At 39.1% G+C, this 26,559-nt stretch overlaps 1 long non-coding RNA gene and 1 pseudogene across 3 annotated transcripts; one reads left to right on the top strand and one right to left on the bottom strand.

Moving 5' to 3' along the window:
- Positions 1-3,455: 3,455 nt before the first annotated feature.
- On the bottom strand, positions 3,456-13,091 carry LOC139043595 (uncharacterized). 3 transcript variants are annotated; one of them, XR_011500671.1, is made up of 4 exons: positions 12,764-13,091; positions 9,907-9,974; positions 9,059-9,201; positions 3,456-5,315 (listed from the first exon to the last, which is right to left on the bottom strand). It is a non-coding gene; the product is annotated as an uncharacterized lncRNA (long non-coding RNA). The 3 variants fall into 3 exon arrangements; XR_011500672.1 differs by having other exon boundaries at positions 3,457-5,315; positions 9,907-9,992; positions 12,927-13,091; XR_011500673.1 differs by having other exon boundaries at positions 3,457-5,315; positions 12,927-13,091.
- A 42-nt stretch (positions 13,092-13,133) lies between these two features.
- The window catches only part of LOC139043590 (centromere-associated protein E-like), a 79,769-nt pseudogene continuing 66,343 nt past the window's right edge, over positions 13,134-26,559 (top strand).

Raw genomic sequence — 26,559 nt, 5'->3', positions numbered from 1 at the left:
GAAAACTCAGAAAGACAGTTCAATGAACTCAGAAATAAAATTAATAAACAGAAGGAGTACTTCATCAAAGAGATTGAAATTCTAAAAAAGAACCAAGCAGAAATTCTGGAGTGGAAGAACTCAAAAAATGAGATGAAAAAGACAGTAGACAACACTGGAAATAGAGCAGACCATGTGGAAGGGAAAATTAGAGACGTTGAAAATAGAACTTAGAAATGATGCAGGTAGAAGAGGAGAGAGAACTAAGATTTTTTAAAAGTGAAGAAATTCTATGAGAAATATCCAACTCTATTAGAAAAAGCAACATAAGGATAAGGGGTATCCCAGAAGGAGAAGAGAGGGAGAAGGGAGCAGAAAGCCTACTTAAAGAAATAATAGCTGAAGGGCCAGCCCCATGGCTGAGTGGTTGTGTTCACGCACTCTGCTTCAGCAACCTGGGGTTTTGCTGGTTCGGATCCTGGGCACGGACATTGTGCCACACATTGGGCCACGCTGGGGCGACATCCCACATGCCACAGCTGGAAGGACCTACAACTAGAAATACACAACTGTGTACCACGTGGCTTTGGAGAGAAAAAGGAAAAAAAGTAAAACCTTTGAAAAAAAAAAAGAAGTAATAGCTGAGAACTTCCCAAACCTAGGGAAAGAACTGGATATATAAGTATGTGAAGCTAATAGAACACTTAAATATCTCAACACAAAAGGACTGTCTCCAAGACATGTTATATTAAAACTATCAAAAGACAGGGACAAAGAAAGAATTTTAAAGACAGCCAAGGAAAAGACAGTAACCTACAGAGGAACCCCCATTAGGCTATCAGATTTCTCAGCAGAAACTCTACAGGCCAAGAAAGAGTGGAACAATATATTCAAAATATTGAAAGATAAAAACTGTCAGCTAAGAATACTCTATCCAGAAAAATTATCCTTCAGGTATAAAGAAGAAATAAAGACTTTCCCAGACAAATGAAAGCTGAAAGAGTTCACCACCACTAGACCTGCCTTACAAGAACTGTTGAAAGGAGCTTTACTACCAGAAATGAAAAGGCAAAGGTAAAACTTTGAGTAAGGTGATAAATAGAGAGAACCAGGTAATTTCAAAGCTATTACAGAATAGGGTGTTAAACACTTAATGTAGCATAAAAGTTAAAGGAGAAAAAACCATTAAAAATAACTAAAGCTACTTCAATATGGTAATGAACTCACAACATAAAAAGAGATAATTTGAGACAACAAAAACATAAAAGGGGAGGAGGAAAACCTGTATAGGCAAATCAAGATATGATGTTATCAACAGATAAAAGACTATTTTATCTCTGAGACATTGTATACAACCTCATGGTAACCACAAAACAAAAATCTAGAGCAGAAACACAAATACAAACAAAAGGAGAAACTGAGAAACACATCACAAAAAAACCACCAAACTAAAATGGCAAGCAGAAACATAAGGGAAAAGAAACAATGGAAATATAGAACAACCAGAACACAAAAGATAAAATAGCAGTAGTGAGTCCTCATATAACAATAATCACCCTAAATGTAAATAGATTGAATTCACAATCAAAAGGCAAAGAGTGGCTAGATGGATTAAAAAACAAGACCCAACAATATGCTGCCTCCAGGAGACCCATCTCAGCTCTAAAGACAAGCATAAACTCAAAATGAAGGAATGGAAGAAGATACTCCAGGCAAATTGCAACCAAAAGAAAGCAGGTGTAGCCATACTTATTTCAGACAAAATAGACTTGAAGCTAAAAAAGGTAACAAGAGACAAAGATGGACATTACATAGTGATAAAGGAGACTCCTTCAAGAAGATATAACGTTAATTAATATTTATGCACTCAATGGGAGAGCACCAAAATATATAAAACAACTATTGACAGAACTAAAGGGAGAAATTGAAAGCAATATAATAGTAGGGTTCTTTAATACCCCACTAGCATCAATGGATAGGTCATCCAGGTAGCGAGTCAACAAGGAAACATTGGCCTTAAATGACACATTGGACCAGATAGACTTAATAAATATATACAGAACATTGCATCCAAAAGGAACAGAATATGCATCCTTCTCAAGTGCACATGGAAAATTCTCAAGGATAAAACATATGTTGGGAGACAAAACAAGTCTCAATAAATTTTAAAAGATTGAAATAATACCAAGCCACAGTTTTTCTGACCACAACAGTATGAAACTAGAAATCAACTACAAGAAGAAAACTGAAAAAAATCACAAAAATGTGGAGACCAAACATCCTACTGAACAACTATTAGGTCAATGATGCAATCAAAGGAGAAATAAAAAAATACAGAGAGACAAGTGAAAATGAAAATAAGACATACCAAATTTATGGGATGCAGCAAAAGCAGTACTAAGAGGGTAGGTTACAGCAAAAAGGGACCTACCTCAAGAAACAAGAAAAATCTCAAATAAACAGTCTAACCTTACACCTAAAGGAAGTAGAAAAAGAAGAACAAGTCAAGTCCAAAATCAGCAGAAGGAAGGAAATAATAACAATCACAGGGGAAATAAACGAAATAGAGACTAAAAAAATCAGTGAAATTAAGAGTTGGTTCTCTGAAAATATAAACTAAACTGACAAACTTTTAGCTAGACTCACTAAGAAGAAAAGAAGACTCAAATACATAAAAACAGAAATAAGAGAAGCCGTAACTGATACCACAGAAATAGAAGTGATCATAAGAGACTACTACAAACGGCTATACACCAACAAATTAGAAAATCTAGAAGAAATGGATAAATTCTTAGACCATACAACCTTCTGTGACTGAACTATGAAAAAAATAGAAAATCTGAATAAACAGAACACCAGTAAGGAAACTGAAACGGTAATGAAAAACTTCACAAAAAATAAAAGTCCAGGACCAGATGGCTTCACTGGTAAATTCTACCAAACATTCATGGAAGATTTAATGCTTATCCTTCTCAAACTCTTCCAAAAAATTGAGGAGGAGGGAATGCTTCCTAACTCATTTTAAAGGCCAACATTACCCTGAAACCAAAACCAGACAGGGACACCACCAAAAAAGAATATTACAGGCCAGTATCTCTGATGAACATACATGCAAAAATTCTTACCAAAATATTAGCAAACTGAATACAACAATACATTAAAAGGATCATACAGCTCAATCAAGTGGGATTTATTCCAGGAATGCAGGGATGGTTCAAAATCTGCAGATCAATCAACATGAAAGACCACATTAATAAATTAAGGGATAAAAGTCCTTGATCATCTCAACAGATGCAGAGAAAACATTTGACAAGATTCAGCATCCATTTATGATAAAAAAAAATTCTGAATAAAATGGGTACAGAAGGAAGTACCTCAACATAATAAAGACCATATATGACAAACCCACAGCTAACATCATACCCAATGGTGAAAACTGAAAGATATCCTTTTAAGAAAAGGAACAAGACAAGGATGCCCACTCTCACCACTTTTATTCTTTTTTATTGCGATAACATTGGTTTATAACATTGTATAGGTTTCAGGTGTACAACATAATAATTTCACATCTGTATATACTACAGCGTGCTCACCACCAAAAGTGTAGTTTCCATTCATCACCATATAATTGACCCCCTTTGCCCATTTTGCCCCCACATCCTTCCCCTCTGATAATCACTAATCTGTTGTCTGCTTCTAAGAGTTTGTTTCTGTGTCGTTTGTTTTGTTTTGGTTAATCAGCTGTGGGCTAATATAGACAAATTTTTCATAGCTAAATTGCGAAGATACTATGCTGTATCTAATGAGATAATACAGAGTTCAGGAAGCTATACTTTAATTTAAATTGAGTGGTCAGGGAAGGCAAAGATATTTGTTAAAAGATAAACTGAGGCACATTAACATTTTTTAGTTTATTTGTGCAAAAATTGATTTGAATCAAGCATCATCTAATTTAGACTGGATTGCAATATCTTCAAGAGTTAAGGAGAGCTTCCTGAACATAGCCTCATTTGCACTTACTCCTAGCCAGGGGAGTAGAGATCTGCTGAAGGAAGTGAACTTTTTAAATCATGGATGCCTCCTGGCAATTCCAATTTTTGTCTGTGGCTCAGGACTGGAAAGTTGACAGCCATGGAGGTGAGTAAAACTTAAGGGACTGTAGACTGCATGGGTGGTTTTATTCTGGTTGCCTTTATCTTGTGTCCCTTTCTTTGTACAGAGCCTAGAAGCAAGGTCCCCTGGGTTTGGAGCTGTTAACCAGAAGCGGGGAATTGGACCCCCAGGTTTGGAGAATCTGGCATGATAGAGAAAGGAGTCAGATTGTCCCGAGAAATGGAGGCATTGGAAATCAGGGAGAAGTTTGTGAGGGCAGGGTCAACACCACTGTGGCAAATCCAACAGCCATGTTGAGGTGGGAGTACCCTCCTCTGCAGTGGCCTGAGATGTGTGAACAATGATATTATTTTTCCAGGCCAGAGCAAGACAAAATGTGAACAACCGCAACAACAAAAATAAAGACATTCATGGTGTAAAAATTAGGAAAAGGAAGGTCAGAGAGGGGAGGAGGACTGGAAAGAGACGTTCTCGATCTGACATCTTGGGAGGAAGCATCTACCTCGATGTTGGCCACTGCTCTTCCTACTTAGTTTGATTTCGATGTCTCCAGCATTTGCACAGGACCAGATGTCAGGTGGAGCTTTCTTCGGTTGTGAAATGTGCACCCAAGTTTTGACACTTTGTAATTTGGCAGCAGAGTCATGGTCCAAGAGTACTTGGTAGGGTCCTTTCCATGAATCTTCCTTTTGCAAAAGCATTAGAGTAAAATAATATCTGTTTGGAAATGACAAAAGACTTAAAAATCCCCATGGTTAAAGATCTGATCAGAGTTCATTATAATGGAATTGACAAGGAAATTTTGTTATGTCTGTGACCTACGACATTTTAAGACAATTAGTGGAATTACAACTGATAACATTATACCAGGACATATCAGATTTTTAGGAATTTCATATGGCTTCTAGAACACATATTAATAACATGTGTCATACGAATATAATCTAAGAGTGTTTATCATCTGTTATTTGACAATGCTTCTGCTGTAATTTTTTTTTTTTAAAGATTTTATTATTTCCTTTTTCTCCCCAAAGCCCCCCGGTACATAGTTGTATATTCTTCGTTGTGGGTTCTTCTAGTTGTGGCATGTGGGACACTGCCTCAGCGTGGTCTGATGAGCAGTGCCATGTCCGCGCCCAGGATTCGAACCAACGAAACACTGGGCTGCCTGCAGCAGAGTGCGCGAACTTAACCACTCGGCCATGGGGCCAGCCCCTCTTCTGCTGTAATTTAACATACCAAATAAGCCTATTAGTTTAATATCTCTCTTTTACAAAGTGAAAGACAAATCTTTTGAGATTTTTCCAGGGGCCATCTGAGAAATTTCAAAGTTATGTTGCATTCAAAAAGATTCCACTTAGAGTCTGATTTGGGGAAGTTGTCAAAACATCTAAAAGTTTGAACCATTGACTTGGGATCACAAACCATTATGAAATAACACTTCATTATCCATTTAACCAAAGTGACAATAGAAAAATTTAAAGTCTAATACAGAAGGTTACATAGTTGTAAACAAAACTTAGCTTTTTTAATATTGAGAAGATTGGGTTTTCTTAAGTAATCAAAAACCTAATAAAGACAATGTGAAGCACAGTAAATCATTTTGGTAAGACACAAAATCTTTGCTTTCAAGCTTTCCAGTTAGATTTAACCAAAAGGTAAAACAAACAAACAAAAAAAACCCAAAAAACAAAAACTTTCACAACCTCTTATCAAGGGCAGACCATAGTCTAAGAAAACTTTGTTCTCTTAACAGAGTGAAACCAAATTCTAGTTTTGCACCAGTGCACTTTTGATATTAAAATTCATTGTTAAAAAACTTAAATAAATCCATGCCGAACACATAAAATTTCTTTCCCAAGATTCCTTTTTCTACAAACCTATAGCTTTTGATATCCATTCAGATTTTATCCTATGCTGTTTCTTCTTTCTCGTTCTGGAACAATCAGTCATTTTGCTTTCCTTACCTACTTTTCATATGCATTGTTTTCTTCCACTCTTGTTATTTCTAAATAGTTTTAATTAAATGTATTTATTAGAATTCTTGGCCCTTAGAATCCTTTATTCCTAGTGATAACTTAGAAGTAAGCAATTGTGGACTATTACACAAGCATTCTGTGAGTCGGCAAATTTGTAAACACATTTCATAATTTCTGGAAGTTTATCTTCCTCACAATGAATTTTTCAATGTGGCACAAAACATTGTGACACATTCTTTGCTAATAGACCACAATATCTTTAGTTACTTTGTAAAAGGAAGCCAAAAGTGGATAAATCTATGTTCAGTAATTAATGTTTCAGTATTTTATTTCATTTGGAAATGATCTAGACGTTCAATTAATACCCATTATTTAACATATTTCAGTATAACTTTAAGGTTTCAAGTTACCAAAAAAGATTTTGGAAACTATTTTTAAATAGATATACTATAAAGAATAATTATTGTTGAAAAGTTCACTTATAAACTTTTATCTTATTACATTTATTTAATTCATTTGCTTCCTAAAAATTATGCTTAGATTAGTCATTAAAACTTCACAAGATATTACACAGCTAATCATCATCTTAAGTTATCTTTCTTGCTGACAAATTCTGTAACAGAGAGCACATGAGCTTATTTGACTTTTGCTAAACCTAGGTAGAATAAAAGTTTTATATTTAATGCTGATAACTCTCAAGAAATGCCTGTTTTAATTAAACCAAAAAACTTAAACTAGCTTTTATTTACTGAAGATTATTCTAGATCACATGAAATTGAAAAACATTTGGGTTAGTTTCTATATTTTTGAGAGTACACTTGATTTATATAAACTCTTGTTTGCCTTTAAGCCAACTAAATAGAGCTCTTTACAAATTAATTTTGGCAATACCGATGCGGGGTTGGTGAGCCGAGGAGTCGAAAGAAAGATTTCTTGGATTCTCAAGGTCTGGCAGTAGTGTTCTTTTATTTAGAGAATAGTGTGGAATAGCATGGGGACAGGATCCATGGGCAGTCAGAGCTGCTGTGTGGGGACAGGACCCATGGGCAAGAGGAGCTGCTGCTGCCACTTCTGCTACAAACATGGGTGGAGAGTAAGGCTAAATTTAAGGCATAGGTATGTGAGCCATCTCTTTACAAGACAAAGGAAAGAACATGTAAAAAAGTTAAAATGTTATCAGTGCAGGTGGGGTCTGGCCATTGGGTGGTCCCACAACTTTTAGATAAGAATCAAATCGGATTCAGTAAAGGCCAGAAGCCACCACCCTAAATCAGTTACATGAGGTTGCCAAACAGTAACCAACTTAAGTCCTTGCCTTCCCCATTAAGAGTTCCCAGAGATAAGGCCATCCTGCCTTCTTCCTGACACAGAGAGGAGGCATCTTTACAGATGGAGGTTTCCCTTACAAATGTAAATGTTTCCCAACAAAGGGCAAGCAAACTCCTCTCCTGCTCCTCGGAGCCTGCTTCTCATCTTCAGTTTTAAAATTAACCAGCCTAAAACCCTCATTAATACCATCTGGAGGTAGAAAAAAATACAGATTTATAACATACATACATAGACAAGCATAAACACGCAAACAGATCAAACAAAGATCTCCTAGCTTTTATCTTAAAATTTTAGCTGAGAGACAGGTATGGTAATGCAAGACTCACTAGTTTATAAAAAAATCAGTTTCATCCAAGTTGTGTTTCTGGCAGAGGGAGTAAATTAACTGCTCAGATGGCTAAAGCTTTTTACTATTATTTGTGGAAGAGATTTTCAATAAGCCTAGTTTTCAAAATTGCCTTTTCTTTTTCTTTCTTCTGATATGAATGACCTTGGTTCCTAGAGAAGACCAGGTAGAATATTTACATTTCAAAAGGCACAGAGAAAGAATACAAGTTCCACTTAGAAGGACTTTTGTTTCTGAAGCCCAGATCCTTTAGAATATCTGCAAGCCTTCTGAGATGAATATCGGAGGTTTTGGATTGGTAAAAAAGAGAGATGGGCTTTGAATTGTTTCTAGATCCACATTTCTGTTCTTGTAAAGACTCAATTTGTAAGACAAGTATGGTTGTTTTTAATTTCTCAGAGAATGGGATTGCAACCAGATTAATATCAAGGAGGGACCCCATCTACCAAGCACATTATCCTCAGTTTGCTTCTTTATATCAGGGAGAAGATCATCAACTAAGATGGAAAACAAAAGATCCCTATGTTCTAGAGTTAGAGCTGTGTGTCTTTGGAATATTTTAGTAAATTCTTCCACAAAGATTTCAGAATGTTCTTCTTTCCCTCTGGGTATATAGTTTCATTCTAGCTTAGGGGAGAAGGCCTAAAAAAATTGTTTTCTATCAGGCTCTAAATATCAGCTTCTTATTGGGCCAACTTTTGACCATAGAGATACTTAAAAAAATCCTTTTGAATATCTTGTCAGATTTCAGCCAGGGCAAATAGTAAATATTCCTGGCAGTACTGAACAACTCCATGGACACAAGAGGTGTCCTCAAAGAGGAAAAAAAGATACTACCTTCTCAGGATCCAGAGCCACTCTCCAAGATAATCAAAGCAAGAAAGAAATAATTCCCCTGAGAGCTGGCAACAGTGGGTAGAATCCCAGCTGCAAGTGGAGTGCAACCCACATTTCTGTCCAGCCATGTCCAGCTTCAGATGGGGTGCAACCCACATTTCTGTCCAGCCATATCTAGCTGCAGATGGGGTGCAACCCATATTTCTATCCAGCCATATCTAGCTGCAGATGGAGTGCAACCTACATTTCTGTCTTGCCTTATTGTAGGGGTCCACAACCCGGTGATTGCCAGGCCAATTTCTCTGGCCACTAAAGGAGACAAACAATAAGGCAATAGTTATCCCTAGGAGGGAAAGGATCAACAACCAATGGGTACCTGAAAGCAGATTCATACTTTCAGTCAAGATCTAATTCTTACAAATGTTTTGTCCTGCCAATCTGAGTTTGGAATAGAAGGAATAATGTGAAATTTTACCTTCCTCTCTCAACCAGGCACCACAGATAGAGATCTGGAGGGTGACTTTGGTAAGAATTCTCACCCTTTGGCAGCTTCTACCAGTTTTCCTGGATCCTGTCTGCAGGCTCTGGAGCGAGTGGGGTGTCCCAGCAGGCCTCATCCTGGTACCAGACACAGTAGAGGAGGAAAAATAATTTTCCCTCTTCGTGTTTTGTGTTTGGCTGAGACCCCTTTTTCACCAGGGCATCTTCTAAATGGATAATCTTAGCTAGGTTAAAAGTTCTCCACCATGGCCACTATAATTCAAGACTGTCTTTGGCAAGGTTAACTTACTTGCCCATCCTTGAAAGAAAATTTTATCCACTCAAGGCCTCACACTGGACCCAGTCCAGCTTAAGTCACGTCCAGTCCAGACCCAGACCCAGCCCAGGTTTTTTTTTTTTTTAGATTTTATTTTCCCTTTTTCTTCCCAAAGCCCCCCGGTACATACTTGTATACCTTCAGCTGCAGGTCCCTCCAGCTGTGGCATGTGGGACGCCACCTCAGCATGGCCCTACCAGCAGTGCCACCGCCGTGCCCAGGATCAGAACCGAGAAACCCTGGGCTGCCAAAGCGGAGGCGTGAACCCAACCACTGGACAACAGGGCCAGCCACCCCCTCCCCTGCCCCCGTACCGCCCAGCTTGTAAGTCGGACCCAATCTGACTCCCGTCAGTTTCCAGACCCAGTCTGGAAAAAGAAATGTTCAAATAAAGTTTGAAAACTCATAATGCAAGAGCTGCAGAGCTAGGATCCCAGAAGGACTTAACAACCACCTCCAGAGGCAGCGAGAAAGCAGTGAGCTCAAGGGGCTCCACACACACCCACCTGGTTGCTCATTTCTCGGGGGCAGGCACCTTCAGCGTCTCCCTCAGTTCCCTCATTTAACACCAGGACTGTCAACAGGTACAGAACTGTTAAAAGACAAACTTAGGGATACTTAAAAATTTTAAGAGTTTATTTGAGCAAAAATCAATTTGAATTGGGCAGCATCCAATGTAGCAGATAGAAAGGAGCCCCGAGGGGCTGTACAAGATGAAAAACCTTTATAGGCTGAAGGGAGTGGGGACAAGGAAGTTATACTAGGCAAGCAAATTAGTTATTGAAAAGTCACTTTCCTTTAGAGGATGGAAGGGGCCTATCAGGCAGATTACCTAACTAGTGCTGGTGGGGTGATTCCTGGTTGACTGGTGTAAAGTTCCTTCTCTGGGAAAGCTGAACCTGTAATTAAGTTAAGTCTTGGTTTGATGACGTGGGGCTTAGTATAAGTGACTCCATTTTGGGCCTGTTGTCTTGTTTTGAACAGATTAAAGAACTTCAGTTATGGAACTTCTGGAGAGGGAGGCTTGAAATTTGGATGCAAGCTATTGCTCTAAGTGGTAATTAAAATTTTTGTTGATTAACTTTTTTCTTGCCTGAAAGATTAATACATGCATATGATAAAAAATTTAAGTAGTACAAGAAGAAGCACAGTGAAAAGTAAATATTCCCACATCTGATCCCTGAGTGCCAGTTTGTCTCGCCAAAGGCAACTGTGCCATTTCCTAGAGTGTTACCCTCAAATTAATCTGTAGATATGGACCTATATGTATCTTTTTCTGTATTGCATATCTTTTTATATAAATAGGTACCTGCTATACAGGCTGTAGTATACTTTGCTTAAAATATGATCTTTACATAAATATCTTCATTCAATTCAAGAAGGTAAAGTGAATTTCTGAGGCATGTTAATTGCACATACTTGCATGTTGGTGTTCTCATTATTTTTTCCCCCAAACTGTATTCATTTCTGCTAAAGCTGCAGAGGGCACCGTGGTCCTTCCAGAGGGAGGCATGGCCTCACATAGTGTTTGGCAGTTCTTGATTATGGTGCAAATTTTAGGGGTCAGAGAGCTCCTGGTATTACAAATATACATGAATTTGAAATACTTACCTGTGCTCACTTACTTTATGAATTTCATATAAAATTAATTGCAATGTATATTTATATCATTCCATCCCCTTCAACAGGAGTAATTTTTGTTTAATAGATAAACAGTGTTTAATTTCAAAAGCACAAGTCTTTAATCTTGCAACAATTATCTGCAATGATTACAGACATAGTGTCCCTTTCCTTTTAGTCATGGTTACACAGGAGTTCAGTGGCAGATGGAAACTGTACTGGCTTGGGTCAGTCCAACTCCACCATTTATAAGCTATGCCACACTAGAAAATCATTTATCTTGTAATTCACCATTGTCCCATCCACAAAATGAGAAAATTGTATGAGAATATTTCTAAGGTTCCTTTCAGCTTCAATAAGTCTATGACATCTTCATAAAAAAAGAAACTTGCTAAAATTGAGTATGGATGAGTGTCAAATAGAATACAGATGTATGAGAGGAAGGGAAAAGCAACCTAGGTTACAGAGAAAATCTAAGGTAGTCAGAGTGTTGCAGAGGCTGATGGCAGTCCACCAAAATCCACTCTCCTCTTTCCAACCAGAAAGCGAGACTACATTCCCAGCTTGTGTTTGACAAATAAAAATGGCAAGCAATAGGATATATTGGAGTATATGAGCAAGCCATTTGGTATAAACCTAATTCGGCCTGACCTTGTTTTTTCCAAAAGGGCCTGACTGTGGCTGTTGAGCACGCATTGCATATCTGCTTAGACATTTCCTGTGGCAAGAACAAAGGCCCTCGAGATAAAGGTGCAACTTCCCCCCACATTGGCATTTCCTTAGGGATAAGCATCTTTCCTTAGGCTAGGAACTGATTGCTGCACTCACCTTTGACCACCCAGCTCACCTGTGACCACTCAGCTGGAGACAACAGACTGCCACCCTGCTGCGTTCACTGAGACAGAAGACCTACCTGCTGTTTCCATCAATCGCTGTGCGGACAGAGCAGTCTCGCGACTACGGTAAAAGGGACATTTCAATCCTATGTGAAACATCCTCTCTGGGGGTATATAACCACTCTGTGCACCCCACTTCTTTGGTGCCCTTTCTTCCTTTGGGAAGAAAGGCCCTGGGTTATAATCCTCAGATTTAAGCTCAGAATAAACTCACCCAAATTTTCATTTATAGATTGATTATGGATTATTTTCCTTGACAATGTCAACCACTTAACATATTTATTGGCATTTAATGTGTTTTCAGTCATTTGCTACTGTCAACAATGCTGCAACTGATAGCCTGATATACATGTCCTTGCACAGTCATTCAAATATATGTATACATTCTTAAAAGCAGAATTGCTCGCATAAAGGGTACATGCGCCTTCCAATTTTTGATATTGCCGAATTACCTTCCAAAATAGTTTTATTAAATCAATAGTGTTTTCTACTCCTAAACAACGAACAATTATTAGCAACTGCAGGTCATGTTTTTGGTGAGAGAAAGGAGATAATTCTTGATGCTTCTTAAATCAACTAAGAAAAGGACTGAAAGGAAATGAAATTGCCTAAAGAAAATGTTAATACTTTACTGGGATACATATTTAAAACAAAGGAAAACCAAGCACTATTTCTGGGAAAGAATTCAGAATCACTTTTCCACTTTCGCTAATAAAAGTTTGAGCTCATTACTAAGTGAGTTTTTCCACTCTTCAATAATTCTTTTCCTAAGTCAACCTTTTAGGAACTTACAGCCAATGGGAACAGGAGTTCAAACAAAAAGAAAGAGGAAAAACCTAAAACTCACAGTTTCTAAGGAGCACAAGATTCTTTTGTTTCTGGGCTGGGTAGTAACTTTCAACTCTTGTCGTTTTAAGGGTTTTAGATTAAAACAGGAAAAAGTATGACTGCTTAAAGGTGGTAATTCTCTTTTGATTGTGGAAAAAAATTTCTCTGCCGTGTTTTCCCACCGATTGCGAAGTCTTCAAGGATGGGCGACGGACGGCGTTCGTACCGGCTGCCCGCCCTCCAGAGGCTTCCAGCAGACGGCCGTCGTCTCCGCTGCCGCCAGGACAGCCGCCCTCCGCGCCCCGTGGCCGCCTCTGCTCCAGACGCTGGAAACGCGCCTCCCCCGCGGCGAGCGTCCGGGGACGCAGGGGACGACGCGTGACGCCACGGGGCCGCCGCCCAATCAGACGCGGCGTCGCGGAAATTTTGACCTTTAAGGCTGCGCCGGCGTCGAGCCGGCCGGCGCTCGGCGGGATGGAGGAGGAGGCGGCGGTGGCCGTGTGCGTGCGCCTGCGGCCGCTCAACATCAGGTAGGCCGTCGGCAGCTCGGCCGCTCGCCCTTGGTGCGCGGTCCCGGCCCGGGCGAGAGACGGGCCGGCCGGGGCTTCTCTCGACGCTGCGCAGCCGGCTCCCTGCGCGCTGGCCGCTGGCCCGGCCGCCCGGTGTCCCGGGGCGCGAGGCCCAGGCTGCTCGCTGCGCCCAGGCTTCGCTCCGGCGGCGGCTGGCTCAGCGTTCAGGACGCTGCGAGCCTGATATTCGCCCATTTGGAATTCTTTCCTTTTGGTACAGTGTAGACACTACCGTCGTTGCCCCGTGGATCTTACATTCTAGAGGAGGAGACACAGAGGTCATGAACCCTATAGAGAGAGCAGGAAGGGCAAGAAATGATGTCTGTTTGCTTCTCTAGTCTCTGCCCCTCCCTCAGAATACTAACACATTTTTGCATTTGAGAAATATGTGTTAAATGTTACTGTGTTAAATAAAGGGGAATATCAAGACGAGGACTTCCCTCTTGTCTAGGAGCTCATTATCTAATGCGTTAGAAGACAGCTCCGGAACAAAACCATCACGACACTGTGACAGGTGCTGTGACGGGCAGGTGGGGAGTGTGCCGGAGGGGTCATTAGCCCCACAGCGAGATGACGGCGTGGGAGACGGGCAGGGCTGGTGTCAGGAAAGTCCTGACACTTTTCAGGGAGAAAGAATAGTTACGTTACTTGATGGAAACGGAAGTCGGGGTATTCCAGGCACAGAGGGATTAAATCTCTTCTCTTGGGGGAACCTTCAGATAGTTGATTTGTCTTGAGTTAGGGTGTATATAGGAAGTCAGAGGAAGCAAAGGTTGAAGAGAGAAATAAACATGATCGAAGTCTCACGTGCCGTGTGTTGAGGATTTCGGATGGTTTTGAAAGATGTTAAGCAAGAAGGATAATCGGAGTTGCGTTTGAATGTATCTTTTCAGCATACAGTGCTGGGTGGGGGAAGGGCGTGAAGACCTTCCCAGGGACGCTCCGGTGAGAGGGCAGGAGGTCAGGGAAGCCCCATTGAAGAGTGGTGACCCCTTAAAGGTGGACTTTCCACATTTCTCCCAATTATAGTATAGGTCATTACCATCCTTTAAAATATTCTTCAGAAGACGAAATCTTTTAAATTATCTTTCATATAACAGACTTCAAAACTAGTTATAAAATGCACTGTTTTTATTCTTTTAGAGAAGAAGCTCTTGGAGAAGATACGCAAGTTTACTGGAAAACTGACAATAATGCTATTTATCAAGTTGATGGAAGTAAATCCTTCAATTTTGGTAAGCTTATAATAGCATCAAAAGTAAACATATTATCCTTTTCCTTTTAAGAGTACAAAAGGCTTATCCAGAATACTGGATTTGACATTAAAGATAAGACTAAGCCGTCTGTAAACTGCTTCAGTGGAAGATTTGAAAAATTGCTCATCCATCCTTTATGATAAGTAAGATAATGAATTGATGTTTAAAACACAGTTATAGTCATAATGCCTTATGACTGAAACTAACATTTTTCCTCTTATTCATTAGTGTATTTGTGGCCTAAGACTCCGTAAGCCCAAAATATGTTGCTTAATGTCAAGTCATCTTTAAGATCTTTCAGTTAGGTATATTCTTTCCACAATTATTTTCAAGAAAACTCTTTAAAGAATAAATAGTGAAGATATTCCTTCTTGGCTAGAATACAGCGGGTACCTACTGCCCCTTTTGTGGAGCTTGTCATATGGTGGGAAGAAAGACTTTAGACTACTAATTACACTTATGATGACATGGCTTTGTGGGAGTTTCTAGCAGGGGATCTAACTAGCTTAGGTACCCGGCACCTGTAGGATGAGCGAGAGCTAGCTAGGGCAAAAGGACTTGGAGGCCCTCAAGGTTGGCCAGGCTGATTTGTGTATTGATTTAGCACATTCTGTATAGTGCTGACCATGTGCCGGACACTGTTCTAAGCACCTCATATATATTAACTCATTTAATCCTCCTAACAAGCCCATGTGATAGGTACCTTCCCATTTTAATGAGGAACTGAAACGCAAATCACACAGCCAGCAAATGGAGGAGTCAGATCTGTGTTCCAGCCACACTGCCATGCTGCCACGTAGGCACCACAAAGCACAGTAAGGTCCCCTCAACAACCTTAGGAGTGAGAGTGATTAGGTTGTTGACTTAGTGTTATGCTAGAAAGCCAATATCTAAGCCTTTAGAGTAAAGATGTATAGAATAGAAAATGATTCCTGGTAAAGGACTATTTGATAGTATCAACATAAATTTTTAAAAGGTAGAACAGTATGTTCCAGAGATGATAAAACCAAGAACAAGGGATACACAGGCATTCTGACTCAAGTGCTGCAGGTTCTCAGTAGCTGTGTATGCTCACAAGGGGTTTGGACTCACCTACCTGTCTGAAGCAGCTGGTATTAAGATTTGAATCATCCTGCCATCTCTCCTTGCCCTGAACTCCTGACCCCTGGCAGCATTCAGATGGCACTTTGGTTTCCCATAGGGTTCTACCTGCAAGTGCAGATGTTGGTCATGGTGCAAGCCGTGTGAGCACTGAATTTCTCAAGACAGTTGATACATTTCCCTCCTGACTGACAAATCCATTTCTTGGGGGCTTTCTAATGTGAGCCCATCACTGAGAGAGTGGTCCATTTTTGATGCACCAACAAAGGAGAGACCACATCCTGGACTGGTGGATTCATCATGGCAAGTGCTACCTAACCCCAGCCCTCAGCAGCCAGCCAACCAGCTGTTCTCTGTAACACTTCAGCTTGGCTCGGTGCTTTTCTTCCAATTGTCTGTGTTTCTTGGTTTAGTTTGAGCCAGGCCTTCTTGCTAGATATGTTATAAACACTAAAATTTCTCAAAGAATAGTAATAGTTTGCATTTCCTAAGTATTAACCATATGTTCACAGTAATTCTCTAAGGAAGATAATATATATTCACTTTACAGGTTAGGGAAGTGAGGCACAGAGACATCATCCACGTTGCCCGAGGTCACATAGCTTCTAAGTGACAGAACCAGGATTTGCAGGCAGTCTGATTCCAGATCCCCAGGTTCAGCCACTATGCCTCACTGCCTCTTGAAAGCACATAAGATAGCTGACTTGTGTTTTTTTGTGTGAGAACCAGCACATTTTACTTTATAGAGAAGTGTATTTTCAGAGGACCAATAAGTTGAAGAAAATATTGTGAGTTAAATATTTTATCATACCATATCCTGACAATTTTATTTCTTTGGGCAGCTACTAATTCAAAGTGAAAACACAGTTGATTTGTTTAGTTTAACTTGTGTGGTTTTTTTTTTAGATCGTGTCTTTGACAGTGATGAATCTACTAAAAATGTGTATGAGGAAATCGCAGTACCAATCATAGATTCTGCCATACAAGGCTACAATGGTTTGTATCCACTGCAGAAACGTTTTATTTAGTCTTGGGTGTGTGTTCAACAGTATTGATAGTTTTACATACTCTCGATGCTTTTTCAATCTTTGTGTGTGTGTGTTTTTGTGTCCCCAGGTACTGTATTTGCCTATGGGCAGACTGCTTCAGGAAAAACATATACCATGATGGGTTCAAAAGATTATTTGGGAGTAATACCCAGGGCAATTCATGACATTTTCCAAAAAATTAAGAAGGTAAATAGCCAAATTTCCGGTACATACGGGTAAAAGCAGTCACCTCTTGTCATGGTGGAAGGAAGCAGGTTTACAGTTCTCTTTCGATTATCCACGGGGAAGGAAGAAAGGCATAGCGTACATTTGCTTTCCCCACAGCCTTGCTTTAGAGCTTAGAGTCCTTTCATTCTTTCCCTTGAATCCTGAAGCAGTGCTGCTCCTGTCACAAAGCAGGCATTGAGGAACAAGAAATCTTAACCCTGCCTTTGAGGAGCTGTCCGTGATCGTTCAGGAGCAGGAGAGGGTAGATGTGGTGAGAAGACCAGGATAGGCAACCTAATCAGTTAAGGCGGGTTTTCAATTTGTTTTTTCCTTACTGTTTTAATGATTTTTAATGTTCTTATTTGAATTGAACATCTGTTTGTAGGGTTTTATTTTAAGCTTAGAGAGTTGGACTGGGCACCCTCTTCTTCGAATTTTATGATGCCATACTTTTCATTATTTCTGAAACAATGCTTTTATATTTCTTTTTTTTTTTTTTAAAGATTTTATTTTTTCCTTTTTCTCCCCAAAGCCCCCCGGTACATAGTTGTGTATTCTTCGTTGTGGGTTCTTCTAGTTGTGGCATGTGGGATGCTGCCTCAGCGTGGTCTGATGAGCAGTGCCATGTCCGCGCCCAGGATTCGAACTAACGAAACACTGGGCCGCCTGCAGCGGAGCACGCGAACTTAACCACTCAGCCACGGGGCCAGCCCCAATGCTTTTATATTTTTGTGTTTACTTTTGTCAATATAGAACCATAGGATTTTTTTTGTTTGTTTTACAAAGATAACTTCTCAAAGAATATTTTAATGTTTATTATGAGCACATCAACATTCAGTATTAGGTTTTCATAACTGGGTGATCTCTGATGTTTTTACATATGTTTTCCCCTAGTTTCCTGATAGGGAATTTCTCTTACGTGTGTCCTACATGGAGATATACAATGAAACCATTACAGACTTACTCTGTGACACTCAAAAAATGAAGCCTTTGATAATTCGGGAAGACTTCAATGTGAGTAACAGTGGCTCAAACAATACAGTTACTTATTGGGATTATAGTTCATGAACATTAACCTTTACTTTCCATTATTTTTTAAAATGTCTCCTGTTTCTGTGATTTGTTTTTTGTTTTCTTTCTTAAATGTTTATGAGATCATCTTTTAAGTGATGTGTATCATTTTGAAATGTTGACAGTTGTAATATTTTTGTGTAAGGGCCTCAAAAGAACAAGATGGAAGTATCAGGTTAGAATTTGGTGTGCTTTTGTATAGGATATAAATTGTAAATATCATAGATTTACTTCTTATTTTTATACAGAGTAATATTCTCCATTTTCTACTTTTAACTTCTACAAATTAATTCTGTAATAGTTTGCACCTTCTCTTGAGATGCACACTTTTAAGTGACTTCTATTTCTCTACTCTTCCCATCATTAACCTTGTTTCAGAGGAATGTATATGTGGCTGATCTCACAGAAGAAGTTGTTTATACACCAGAAATGGCTTTGAAGTGGATCACAAAGGGAGAAAGTAAGACTTTATGCTGTATTTCCTCAAAACACTTGTAGAATAGTAAAAACTATTCACTTGAATGTATTTAGGCTTCAAATCACACTTTTCACTTTTAAGCTACAGTAAAAGTTAATGTTTTTCTTTGGATTTTAATATATGCCGCTGAAATATGACTCATTTTTACAGAGAACAGACACTATGGAATCACAAAGATGAATCAAAGGAGCAGTCGTTCTCATACCATTTTTAGGATGGTGGGTAATTCTCTCTCTACTTGGTCTTTCCAATTAAGAAGACACTAATTTTTCTACAAGTTGCCTTTTCTGTCTAGATTTTGGAAAGTAGAGAGAAAGGTGAACCCTCTAATTGTGAAGGATCTGTCAAGGTGTCCCATTTGGTGAGTATTGGTAAACCCTGCTAATGTACTCTATGGGCCAAAGCAAAATTTAATTCAGCTGCTGGATGTTTGGTTTCATAAGAACTGTTAACTAAATAGGGAAAAACATCTATAAATTGGTAGTTTATTCTTATCGGTAGCATGAGATAACTAGTTAAAATATAGGAAAAATTCGGGGGTCTTTCTTCCTGTTATGTTATGGCTGCCATCTCCTAAAATTTAGATGTAATGGTTGTAGGAGTTGAGGCCTTTCCTAACCAGTAACGAAAGAGGATTTGGGTTTTTTTTTCCAATCTACATTTAAAACTTAAAGTAATCTTGGAATTTGGTGATTTTTTTTTTAACTTAGTCTCAGCCAGTAGAATTGAGACTTGTGAGATCAACAGAAACCTAGATGGGATGGTTAAAAAATAAATCACATATTCAAGTTCGTTCTTAAGTACAATAAAAAAATACGTTTTATATTATGAGCACAATGTTTTATGGTTTTTATTTTTTTTAATGAAAAAAAATTACATTTATTTAACCGATGGAAATGTTGCCACTGTTGACGATGTATTCAAAGTATGCATTCTGTAGATGGCACTCTCTTTGGTTTACAGCACAGGCCTTCCCATGCATCCTCCAAGTTGTGTTGGATCATATGCTGATTCACCCAGAGTTTCTTTTTGTTTTCAAATGGAGTGTTTCTTCCAATAAACTTTATTTTTCCCCCAAGGTAGTTTCTTTCTTTCTTTTTCTTTTTTCTTACTGTTCTGTTGGACATGCGTGTCAGTGAAAGCAAATTAAAATGAATTGAGGGGGTTTGCGGCATTCTACAGATCTGAAGAATTTATTGCAACAGGAGAAACCATTGTGGTCTTTCTTATCATTTAATTTTAACAGTCCGTAGATACTGGGACTTTTTGTTCCCCCTTAATTGCAATTTTTCTCCCAAATGGTGGGTTGAATTTATTTATTTATTTATTTATTTTTTATTGAGTTAATGATAGGTTACAATCTTGTGAAATTTCAGTTGTACATTACTGTTTGTCATTCGTGTTGTAGGTGCACCACTTCACCCTTTGTGCCCACCCCCCACCCCACCTTTCCCCTGGTGGCCACTAATCTGGTCTCTTTGTCTACATTTTTAAATTCCTCATGTGAGTGGAGTGAATCAGAGATTATCCTTCTCTAACTGGCTTATTTCACTTAACATAATTCCCTCAAGGTCCATCCATGTTGTTGCAAATGGGATGATTTTGTTCTGTTTTGCATCTGAGTAGTATTCCATTGTATATATATATACCACATCTTCTTTATCCATTCATCTGTTGATGGGCACTTAGGTTGCTTCCATATCTTGGCTATTGTAAATAATGCTGCAGTGAACATTGGGGTGCATAGGACTTTTGGAATTGCTGACTTCAAGCTCTTTGGATAGATATCCAGTAGTGGAATGGCTGGATCGTATGGTAGTTCTATTTTTAATTTTTTGAGGAATCTCCATACTGTTTTCCATAGTGGCTGCACTAGTTTGCATTCCCACCAGCAGTGTATGAGGGTTCCATTCTCTCCACAACCTCTCCAACATTTGTTAATATTAGATTTAGATATTTTTGTCATTCTAATGGGTGTAAGGTGATATCTTAGTGTAGTTTTGATTTGCATTTCCCTGATGATCAGTGATGATGAGCATCTTTTCATGTGCCTATTGGCCATCCGTATATCTTCTTTGGAGAAATGTCTGTTCATGTCTCCAGCCCATTTTTTGATCGGGTTGTTTGATTTTTTGTTGTTGAGTTGTGAGAGTTCTTTATATATTATGGATATTAAGCCTTTGTCAGGTATATGACTTGCAAATATTTTTTCCCAGTTAGTGGGTTGTTTTTTTGTTTCAATCCTGTTTTCATTTGCCTTGAAGAAGCTCTTTAGTCTAATGAAGTCCCATTTGTTTATTCTTTCTATTGTTTCCCTTCTCTGAGTAGACATGGTGTCCGAAAAGATCCTTTTAATACTGATGTCAAAGAGCGTACTGCCTACGTTTTCTTCCAGAAGCCTTCTGGTTTCAGGTGTCACCTTTAGGTCTTTGATCCATTTTGAGTTTATTTTGGTGAATGGTGAAAAAGAATGGTCAATTTTCATTCTTTTACATATGGCTTTCCAGTTTTCCCAGCACCATTTGTTGAAAAGACTTTCTTTTCTCCATTGTATGCACTCTGCTCCTTTGTCGAAGATAAGCTGTCCATAGGTGTATGGTTTTATTTCTGGGCTTTCAATTCTGTTCCATTGATCTGTGCACCTGTTTTTGTACCAGTACCATGCTGTTTTGATTACTGTAGCTTTGTGGTAAGTTTTGAAGTCAGGGATTGTAATGCCTCCCGTTTTGTTCTTTTTTCTCAGGATTGCTTGAGCAATTTGGGGTCTTTTGTTGCCCCATATAAATTTTAGGATTCTTTGTTCTAATTCTGTAAAGAATGTCATTGGGATTCTGATTGGGATGGTGTTGAATCTGTAGATTGCTTTAGGTAGAACGGACATTCTAACGATGTTTATTCTTCCAATCCATGTACATGGAATGTCTTTCCATCTCCTTATGTCGTCATCCAATTCTCTCAAAAAGGCCTTGTAATTTTCATTATATAGGTCCTTCACTTCCTTAGTTAAATTTACCCTAAGGTATTTTATTCTTTTTGTTGCTTTTGTGAATGGTATTGTGTTCTTGAGTTCTTTTTCTGTTAGTTCGTTGTTAGAATATGGAAATGCTACTGATTTATGCAAATTGGTTTTATACCCTGCAACTTTGCTGTAGTTGTTGATTACTTCTAAGAGTTTTCCAATGGATTCTTTGGGGTTTTCTATATATAAGATCATGTCATCTGCAAACAGCGAGAGTTTCACTTCTTCCCTCCCTATTTGGATTCCTTTTATTCCTTTGTCTTGCCTGATTGCTCTGGCCAGGACTTCCAGTACTGTGTTAAATAAGTGTGTACAGTACTGTGTTAAATAAGTGATGATACATGTCTCGTCCTGTTTTCATGGGGATGGTGCTCAGTTTTTGCCCATTGAGTATGATGTTGGCTGTGGGTTTGTCATATATGGCCTTTATTATGTTGAGATAGTTCCCTTCTATGCCCATTTTGTTCAGAGTTTTTATCATAAATGGCTGTTGGATCTTGTCAAATGCCTTCTCTGCATCTATTGAGATGATCATGTGGTTTTTATTCCTCAGTTTGTTGATGTGGTGTATCACGTTGATTGATTTGCGGATGTTGAACCATCCCTGTGTCCCTGGTATGAATCCCACCTGATCATGATGTATGATCCTTTTGATGAATTGCTGAATTCGGGTTGCCAAAATTTTGTTTAGAATTTTTGCATCTATGTTCATCAGTGATATTGGCCTGCAGTTCTCTTTTTTCGTGGTGTCCTTGTCAGGCTTTGGTATCAGCGTGATATTGGCCTCATAGAATGTGTTAGGAAGTGTTCCATCCTCCCTAATTTTTTGGAATAGCTTGAAAAGGATAGGTATTAAATCCTCTCTGAAAGTTTGGTAGAATTCCCCAGGAAAGCCATCTGGTCCTGGGGTTTTATTCTTTGGGATGTTTTTGATTGCTGTTTCAATCTCTTGCCTTGTGATTGGTCTGTTCAAATTGTCTGCTTCTTCTTGAGTGAGCTTTGGGAGATTGTAGGAGTCTAAGAATTTATCCATTTCCTCTAGGTTATCCATTCTGTTAGCATAGAGTTTTTCATAGTATTCTCTTATAATCCGTTGTATTTCTGCAGAGTCTGTTGTTATTTCTCCTCTTTCATTTCTGCTTTTGTTTATTTGAGCTTTCTCCCGTTTTTTATTTGTAAGTCTGGCTAGGGGTTTGTCAATTTTATTTATCTTCTCAAAGAACCAACTCTTTGTTTCGTTGATCCTTTCTACTGCCTTTTTTGTTTCAATAGTATTTATTTCTGCTCTGATTTTTATTATTTCTCTCCTTCTGCTGACTTTGGGCTTTGTTTGTTCTTCTTTCTCTAGTTCAGTTAGGTGTAGTTTAAGATTGCTTATTTGGGATTTTTCTTGTTTGTTAAGATGTGCCTGTATTGCAGTGAATTTTCCTCTTAACACAGCTTTTGCTGTATCCCATATGAGTTTGTATGGCATGTTATCATTTTCATTTGTTTCTAGGTATTTTTTCTTCTTTAATTTCTTCAACGATCCATTGCTTGTTCAGTAGTGTATTGTTTAGGCTCCACATCTTTGTGCCTTTCTCAGCTTTTTTCTTCTAATTAATTTCTAGCCTTATAGCATTATGATCGGAGAAGATGCTTGTTATTGTTTCAATTTTTTTTAAATTTGTAGAGGCTTGCCTTGTTTGGCAACATATGGTCTATCCTTGAGAATATTCCATTTGCACTTGAGAAGAATGTGTATTCTGCTGTTTTAGGATGAAGTGATCTATATATGTCTATTAAGCCCAATTGTTTTTTCATTTAGCTCCACTATTTCCTTGTTGATTTTCTGTCTGGATGATCTGTCCATTGATGTGAGTGGGGTGTTGAGGTCCCCTACTATTATTGTGTTGTTTTTAACATCTTCCTTTAGGTCTGTTAATAGTTTCTTTATGAATCTTGGTGCTCCTGTGTTGGGTGCATAGATATTTATGTATTTCTTCTTCATGAAGTGTCCCTTTGATCATTATATATTGTCCCTCTGTGTCTCTCTTTACCTGTCTTATTTTGAAATCTGCTTTGTCTGATATAGGAATTGCAACACCTGGTTTTTTTTTGCTTGCTATTAGCTTGAAGTATTGTCCTCCACCCTTTCACTCTGAACCTGTGTTTGTCCTTGAGGCTGAGGTGTGTTTCCTGGAGGCAACAAATTGTTGGATCTTGTTCTTTAATTCATTTTGCCACTCTGTGTCTTTTTATTGGAGAGTTCAGTCCATTTACATTGAGAGTGATTATTGATTCATGTGGACTTAATGCTGTCAATCTGTTGCTCGTTATCTGGTTTTCCTGTGTTTGTCTTCTTGTGTGCTTTAGCCTACCCATTTAATACTGCACTTTCTTATGCTGGGTTTCTTAGCTTTTTCCTTATTTATGTTTTGTGGCTTTGTTGTGTTTTTTAGTTTAGTGTCTACCCTGAAGTTTGTATTTTGAATCTCGTGTATAATATAGTCTATTCTCTGGTGGTCTCTTACTTACTTGGCCTAGACTAATTTAGTCCCTTTGCTCTTCCCCTCCTAAATTATTATTTTCATTTCTTTTTTTTTTAAGATTTTATATTTTTCCTTTTTCTCCCCAAAGCCCCCCAGTACATAGTTGTATATTCTTCGTTGTGGGTCCTTCTAGTTGTGGCATGTGGGACGCTGCCTCAGCGTGATTTGATGAGCAGTGCCATGTCTGCGCCCAGAATTTGAACCAACAAAACACTGGGCCGCCTGCAGCAGAGCGCGCGAACTTAACCACTTGGCCATAGGGCCAGCCCCGTTATTTTCATTTCTTATTCCAACTCGTGTTATGAGTTTGTAGTTAGAGTGATAAGATCCACTTTGCTTTGGTAGTTTCCTTACCTTTGTCCTAATGCTATAGGTGAATATTTGCTATCCTATTCTGGTTCTATTTATCTGTCTCCCTACTCTGTGGATTGTGTCCCCTTTCTCCCTTTTTTCTTTTTTCAGGTATGAGAGCCTTCTTGAGGATTTCTTGTAGTGGAGGACTTTTGGTTACAAATTCCCTTAACTTTTGTTTGTCTGGAAAAGATTTAATTTCTCCCTCACATCTGAAGGATATTCTTGCTGGATAGAGTATTCTTGGCTAAAGATTTTTATCTTTTAAAGTTTTGAATATGTCACTCCATTCTCTCCTAGCTTGTAAATTTTCTGCAGAGAAATCTGCTGAAAGTCTGATAGGAGTTCCTTTGTAGGTTATTTACTTCTGTCTTGCTGCCCTGAGTATTCTTTCTTTGTCTTTCATTTTTGCCATTTGTACTACTATATGCCTTGCAGTAGGTCTTTTCACATTGACAAATCTAGGAGATCTGAAAGCTTCCTCTACACACATTTCTCCCTCAATCCCTAGATTTGGGTAGTTCTCTTCTATAATTTCATTAAGAACACTTTCTGCTCCATTTTCCTTTTCCACGTTCTTGGGAATTCCTATTATCCATAAATTCTTTCTTCTCATTGAATCCGCTATCTCTCAGAGATTTTCCTCATTTTTTTTAACTCTTAGTTCTCTTTCTTCCTCTGTCTGGAGCCATTCGGCCTGTATATCTTCAATTATGCTAATTTGCTCCTCTCTGGTGTCTACACAGGCATTCAGGGAGTCCGTATTCTGTTTTATCTGGTCCATTGTGTTTTTCATCTCTAGTTATTCTGTTTGATTCTTCTTTATAATTTCAATCTCTTTTGTGAAGTAACTCCAGAACTCGTTGGCTTGTTTCTCTATCTTTCTCTCTATCTCATTGGGTTTTTTGATTATAGCTGCTCTGAACTCATTTTCACTTAGTTTACCTATTTCTAAGTTCTCAGGACTTAATTCTGTGTTTTTATTGTTTTCCTTCTGGTCTGGAGCTTTTATAAATTGCTGGATGGTAGAGGAGCGGTTTTTTCACATGGTGGTAGAATTGAGTTGCAGTTACAGCCTGTTGCCACTATATGGGGGTTGAGAGCCGCGTGTTTTGAGCTCTCCGCCTTCGGACAAGATGGCAGCACCCAGCATTGTTTGCCAGGGGGAGGGGCTGTTTTTCTGGCTCGCCGATCTGGATTTGGATCAGTTCTGTTTTCTGGTCTCCTGAGGCCCTGGGTTTATGGGGTCCCCACACACGGAAGCTTTCCCCCATCAGCGGGTTTCCACTATACCGGCGGCAGGAGTCCTGGGCAATCCCCCGGTCACGTGGCCCCTCCCCGACTCCTTCCCTCACCTGCGGCAGTGATCCCAGACTCTAGGGGAGGGAGCGAAGTTCTCTCCTACCCTGTTCCAGCTCCTCTGAGGCCAGCAGCAGGGTCTCTGTCCTCCGTCTTTTTGATACTCTAGGTCTCTGATCTCCTGGCATTAGGTTTATTAGCTGAAATTCAGTTTTTTTTCAGTCCTTTGTTGTAGTTTGGAGGGGAGAGAGTCCCAGGTCACCTCACCCCTCCATTTTGCTCCACCCACCCCGTCCATGAGCACAATGTTTTAGACTGTAAATCGCTTGAAGGGAAGAGTAATGTCTAATTCATCTTTATAGCCCCAACACATCGTATGTAGTTTATATTCAATACCTGTTTGTTGAATGAGTGAACATAAGCATTATGCAAACACTCCTTACCACATAAGTAAACCTCCCATTTCCTTCTTGCTGCGCTGTATCAATTCTCTCTGTTTTTGTGCTTCCTTCCTATTCCTTACCATTATTACTTTATTCTCTGTCTTCAGGACCTAAATTCTTTAGCTTGATGTGGGATACGATTTAAGATTATTCTGTTTGGGAGCTGGCCCCGTGGCCAAGAGGTTGAGTTCTCATGCTGCTTTGGAGGCCTGGGGTTTCGCCACTTTGGATCCTGGGTGCGGACCCAGCACCGCTCATCAGGCCACGCTGAGGTGGTGTCCCACATAGCACAGCCAGAAGGACCTACTACAACTAGAATATACAACTGTGTGCTGGGGGGCTTTGGGGAAAAGAAGAAGTGGGGGGGAAGATTGGTAACAGATGTTAGCTCAGATGCCAATCTTTAAAAAATAAAGATTATTTTATTTGAAAACTTCAGGG

The sequence above is a fragment of the Equus asinus genome, unplaced genomic scaffold (genome assembly GCF_041296235.1).
Source record: "Equus asinus isolate D_3611 breed Donkey unplaced genomic scaffold, EquAss-T2T_v2 contig_3, whole genome shotgun sequence".
NCBI lineage: Eukaryota > Metazoa > Chordata > Mammalia > Perissodactyla > Equidae > Equus > Equus asinus.
The sequence above is the reverse complement of the archived record's forward strand: the minus strand, read 5'-3'. Positions and strand labels throughout refer to the sequence as shown.